Source organism: Silene latifolia, chromosome 10 (genome assembly GCF_048544455.1).
Source record: "Silene latifolia isolate original U9 population chromosome 10, ASM4854445v1, whole genome shotgun sequence".
Lineage (NCBI taxonomy): Eukaryota > Viridiplantae > Streptophyta > Magnoliopsida > Caryophyllales > Caryophyllaceae > Silene > Silene latifolia.
The window spans coordinates 100,254,731-100,260,730 of NC_133535.1; positions in this window are offsets into that span (position 1 = coordinate 100,254,731).

The following is a 6,000-nucleotide window of genomic DNA, read 5'->3' on the forward strand; positions in this document are numbered from 1 at the left end:
GATGCCGACGATGGCTACAACCTGACTCGATGACTTCATTCACAAACCATCTCCCTTCTTGTGTTACTGTCTAAGGTCAAGTGAGAAGTATAGGGTGATAAGAGAAGGTTAGGAGAGAGAAATTAGGGTTAGAAAGATAAAGGAACCGTCGAAAAATGAATTACATTTTAGACTCTGTGTTTTATAATAACGCGTTAACTGACGAGGTACTCGGTCGAGTATAGACATACTCGGCCGAGTACGCCCGACTCGGTTGAGTAACCAAGTTACTCGGCCGAGTAACCCTAAGTAGGTCGAGTAACACGCTACATCGGTCATCCAATCTCTCCCGTATCCCTTGCTTAGGGTCTCCTTTGGTCAGTAGGTCGGTCAAAGAGTCCTTAAACAAGGCGGGTATTACAGTCTTCCCCCCTTAAAAGGAACTTCATCCCCGAAGTTCGTCCCACACTTCCAAAAACAACACGTCAAGGCAACTCAAGGGATCACCTAATATCCGCGCGACAAAGAACACCATGTAAATCTATGACACATAAAAGACTAAGTTATTATCATTATTTGATATGATTTTGACCACCATGAAGGCACTATACAATCATTATATGCAAACCGTCAACTAATTAGGAAACAAAGCCGATGTCAAAAATTATTTTAAGTTATGAAGCGACGACTTAAAGACTCAAAGTAACACATTAAAAAAGTTTTGCTAACTTTGCCATAACTTATGCCGCGATGTTATTGGTCGGACTATATTTTTCGGTTACTTGTCGTTAGGAGCACGTAGACCAAAATAATATTTATAACTTCACAAACTACTCTACTATTAGTAAAGAGGTAAGTAAAGGTTGGATCCCAAGGGACGAGTATTGATGTAGGATTTTCGATTGCAAGTAGTGGTGTCTAAGGGTGTCACAATTTGGGTTGAGATAAGAAGATCACTAAACTAAATAACAATGTAAATGAACAAGCAAGATGATTAAGATGAGATGTAAACAATTGATTTAAAGCACTAGGGTGTCATGGGTTCGTAGGGGATTCATGGGAATTGATCATACAAACATATTCTCAAATTATAAGTAAGCAATTATTGTTGCGATAGGATCGAGTTGGTTTATATCTTACTATCCTAGGAAGGTTTGGGTCCCGGAGCCGAATCGATTAGATTGTACAACACCTACAAGTCGACTTAATCCTCCCTACTCAACTATATGCATGGTCTAATGAGACTCGAGTTGGTTTATGTCTTACAAGTCTCATTGAAAAGATAAGTGATGGGTAAAAAATGCAAGGATTCATAGGCTCGCATTTCATCAAACATAACATGTGCATAAGTTGAGATCACAACAAGCAAGCAAATAAATTATGTGAACATATTAGATTAAGCATGAATCATCCCCCATGTTGGTTTTCCCTAATTCCCCATTAACCCTAGCTAATGAAACTACTCACTCATTATCAAGTTTAACATGCTAACAAGGTTGTCAATCATATTAACAAAGCAAAACATGATGAATAAATGAAGATGATTAACAATAATTAAAATGGGATTAAGAGAATTATACCTAATGATGATTCCAAAATAATAAGCAAAGAATAATAGAAGTACTTGATGAATGATTGGAAGGTTGTCAATCCTCCAAATAAACCCCAAATAATCTTCAATTACCCAAGATAAAATGATGAACAATAGAGAAATTAAGGAAATCAGATTTGTATTAATGCTTAATTAAAAGTTGATTACAAGATTAAAGAGAGATTAGAAGAACATAAATGATATTAAGGATTGATGATAATCTAATTAGTACAATGGGGTATTTATAGTGGGGATTAGGTACATAAATTAGGGTTTACTAAGGGCTTAAATGACGATTAAGAGCCTTAAGAAAAGTTGAGGAAATGCTCCTCTCGAAGAAAGATGTGAGTCTCCTTTTTGCTAGTCTTTCAGTAATATGCGCATCCCGAGTAGAACAAGGAGAAGGCGTGTTGTACTGGATGACAATCCGAGCGGCCAAGGGGTCGGGACGAGCGGATTGTGAGAGTTGGACGAGCGAACGGGAGGGTTGGACGCTCGGATTGTGGGGATGTTGGACGAGCGGATTGGCTGGAGGGACGCTCGGATTGTGGAGGTTGGACGAGCGTCCCGATGTTGCGACGGCCAGATTGTAGTTCAGCAAGCTTTTTCTTCTTTTCTTCTTTTCTTCTTCCAACAATCCTCAAGGATCTTGTCGGAGATGCAAGGATCGTCTTCATCATTGCCCATTATTTACAAAGGCCTTCTAGCCTTGTCTTCACTTTGATGCTTGGTCATTAGATTCGATCAATTTAGCTCCATTTTGCCATTAAAATGCAAGGTTTGCACTCCTCTCCTACCAAGGAAACAAAACCTCAAAGAATATGCAAAACAAAGGACTAAAGATAGTAAATGACCCAATTATGCACTAAAAAGCGTAGGAACGAGGCTAATTCGGGGACTAAATATGCTCAAATATTGGTCACATCAAATATCCCCAAACCGAACCTTTGCTCGTCCCGAGTAAAGAGGTGACAAAAACTAGGACCCTTATTTAAACTATCCTAATAATATAAACGATATGAGATAATTAGCGGGTCTCACTCCGCCCCTTCAACTCACAACAAGACAACCATGAGGTAGGATGCCTTTTTGCAAGGCAAGGTGGGTCTTGCCAAAATGGCGACACATCCAAGCATTAAAGCACACAAAATCAAGTAATGGATGCATCTACAAAAGAATAGCCACTTTCCTTATCTAAGTGGCGGAAATTATCTAAAGGGGAAGCAATTCAAGGGTACACACTCCATTATAGATATGGTTTGTTCAAACTACTAAGCCTAGAAGGATATCAATAAATCACCTCCAAGTTGTGTCAAGCTAGGGTACCTTTGTCCTCAATCGTTAAATGCTTTCGTCATGAGTAGACTCCCTATGGTGTTAGAAACACTGGAGGATCGCGGAATTCCCCTTCTTGCCTAGACAAGAAGAAGGGTCGTCCCCTCTCTACCATGTACAAAAGTGGATACGATGGAAAAGGTATCAATAATATTTGAGTTTCATATGGGAGTTTGCTTTTGTGGTTGATTTTCCCCCCAATTTCTTGTGGCATTTGACATTTGAGAACACTTTCTTTTTGCCATTTCTTTTGATTTTTGGCATTTCAATACTTGACAATTTTTCAACTTTTTGCATTTTCTTTTGAACATTTTCAAAGTCACCCCATTTGTAGTGAGGGTGCTTATATTTGAAGCTTTAGAAGTTAAATTTTTTTTTCCTCTTTTCTTTTGATGCAATTTGAAAATTTTTTCTTTTCTTTTCATTTCTTGAACTCAAATTTTTGAACAAATTTTGTGCTTATTCCCTTTGATGACAAAAATGTGGTAGAACATGGATGATGGTTGGTTGCATGGTTTCAAGGGTCACCTTGGAATAAACGGTAGCCAAGGAGTTATTACACCACAAGGTACTCTTGACTAGGCCTTAATCCATGGGTCACAGGATACTAGCATGACACATCCTAGTGTGTTTTACAAGTATTCTAACAAGAAAAATCTTAAGAAGAAAAAGCATCTACAAGGGCCTATATACACTTGTCAAGCTTCTCAAATAGACGGTTACACAAAGTTTTCCTAAATGCAACTACATGCCATGACGCAACTAACATATATACATCCTAATGCATATGCTTCTACCAACTAATATGCCAAATAATCTAAATGCAAGTCCTAAATTCACATTGTTTATACCGCATCAATCAAAATAAAGCCACATAGTCATTAACATAAAGAAGAAAAATGAGATTGAAAAGATCATACCATGCGGTCTTCTATATCCGCATGTCTCGGATGTGGCGTAGTCAATCATTGTGAAAAAGGATGAACAAACACAATATATACAATATATACAAGACTACACTATAAAGGAAATGAACTTGTTTTTGGATTTTTAAATTTTTAAATTTTTTTGTATTTTGTTTTAATTAAATTAAAGGACATATTTTTGTATTTTTAAAATTTTTTAATTTTTTTAATTTTTGATTTTAAAAAGGTCAAGTTAGAATTTCCCATCCCCACACTAGTATGGGCAATGTCCTCAATGACCAATACGATAGGAAATTATGCAATTTATATGAATATGCATGATTTCTTAACTAAATGCAAATGATATATAAACAAGAGTGAATGCAAACTAAACTATGCTATATGATGCATTGTTTTTGTTATGGTGGAGAGCATAATTTAGATTAGCTCCCAATGCATATGCATAAACTTCCCCAAACCAAAATAGACACTATTTCTAATGTCAAAATTTTTGGGGGAGTTCATGCACATAAAATGCAATGCATGAAACTAAAATTTATCATTTTGGATTTTGAAAGTTGGGAACAATAAAAATGAACACCTTAATGAAGCCAAGGTGTTAGTCCTCTAATGTTGCTAGGACTCCACAAAATGATCAAGATAAAATAAAAACAAGAGAAGTAGACAAACCATAAAGGAGGTGTAAAAATGTAGGAGCCTCCAAAAGTTTGCTAGTCCTCACCCATCGTGTCATCATCATCATCTTCTTCCTCACTTGAGGCATCATCAACCTCCATGGATGTGGAGTCATGTCCACTCTCACTTTCACTTTCTTGTTCTTCCTCACTTTCCTCTTCTTCTTGAACTTCTTCATCTTCACCTTCTTGGTCACCACTCTCATCAACAACCATCTCCTCTCCACCCGGTCTACCACCACTAGAAGTGCTAGGAAAGAATACCTCCCTATCCGCCCAACTAGGTAAAGGACAAGATGGATCGAGAAGTCCTTGCCTAGCAAGATGTAGGAGGGGCGGATATTGGGCCTTGTAAGCATCAACTCTATCATTAAAAGCTTGTTTATGCATTTCCTTCATTAGTAGAGTCAAGTAATCATTTCCCGCCTTGGCATTTTCGGGGTTGAACTCGTGGTATTCAAATGGATAAGGTGGGGTGATAATGGAGGGGGAGGGCTCGGCAACTTCTTCCCCTTGGTGTTGAATGATGTACTCGGTCTCCTCGGAGAGTGGGAGAAGGTAGTTCGGTCGATGAACATTCAATTGGCAAATTTTGCTAGGCAAAGTGAAGGATCTAGCTTCATTTGTCAACCACTCAAATTTGTTGTCCAGAGTATCATTCTTGACCCATTTAAACTTTAGAATCATGATGGAAAAATCAATAAGATGGCCTCCTTTAACCGGTTTATAAGTGTTGTTCTTGTTGAAATCCCGGTTAAAATGCTTAGCCAAATAGGTAACTAATCCTCCATTGGCAATAAAGGCCGTGCCTTCTTTGCCACAATCAACATTAAGCCATCGATCAACCAAAATTCGTAAAGCATTTTATGGCTTGGTAAATTCTCTCCCAATGTTCAAAGCCGACTCAAGAAGGATAAAATCAAGCTTGGTAAGATGGTTTGTGACACCCCTAGTTGAGGTAACTAAAAGTAACTAGTAAATCGTGGCGGAAACATGCGATTTTTAAAACTTTTAATGCTTCTAATGAAGTCCAACGCGAGGCATCACCAACACGATAAATAAGTTTAGATAGTTAAGTTTAAGTTTACAACACAAGTCTATTTATTGGGGAAAAGATATCCCACGAATTAATATAAGTTTAAAAGTAGGTGAGTCTATCAAAGTGATAACTAAATAAGGTCCAAGGTAAGAACTCGCTAGCTCACACGGTCTTCCCCACTTAAGCTTCATCACAAACCTGTCATTCATAATAAATATGAAAGCCACAGTCAGTGGGGAGTAACTCAGGGTTCTCCTAGCCACAATATGTCAAAATACAAGTAATTAGGAATTTAATTAAACAAACAAGCATAGGAATGGATACTTACGGTAATAAGAAAATCATGATTAGTAAGCATAGGGGAATAGGAATAGAAGTACACAAATGAGAGAAGAATTATTAGGTCAACTGTCATATATTAACTCGACTCAAATGTAAGACAAATACAAAGAATGG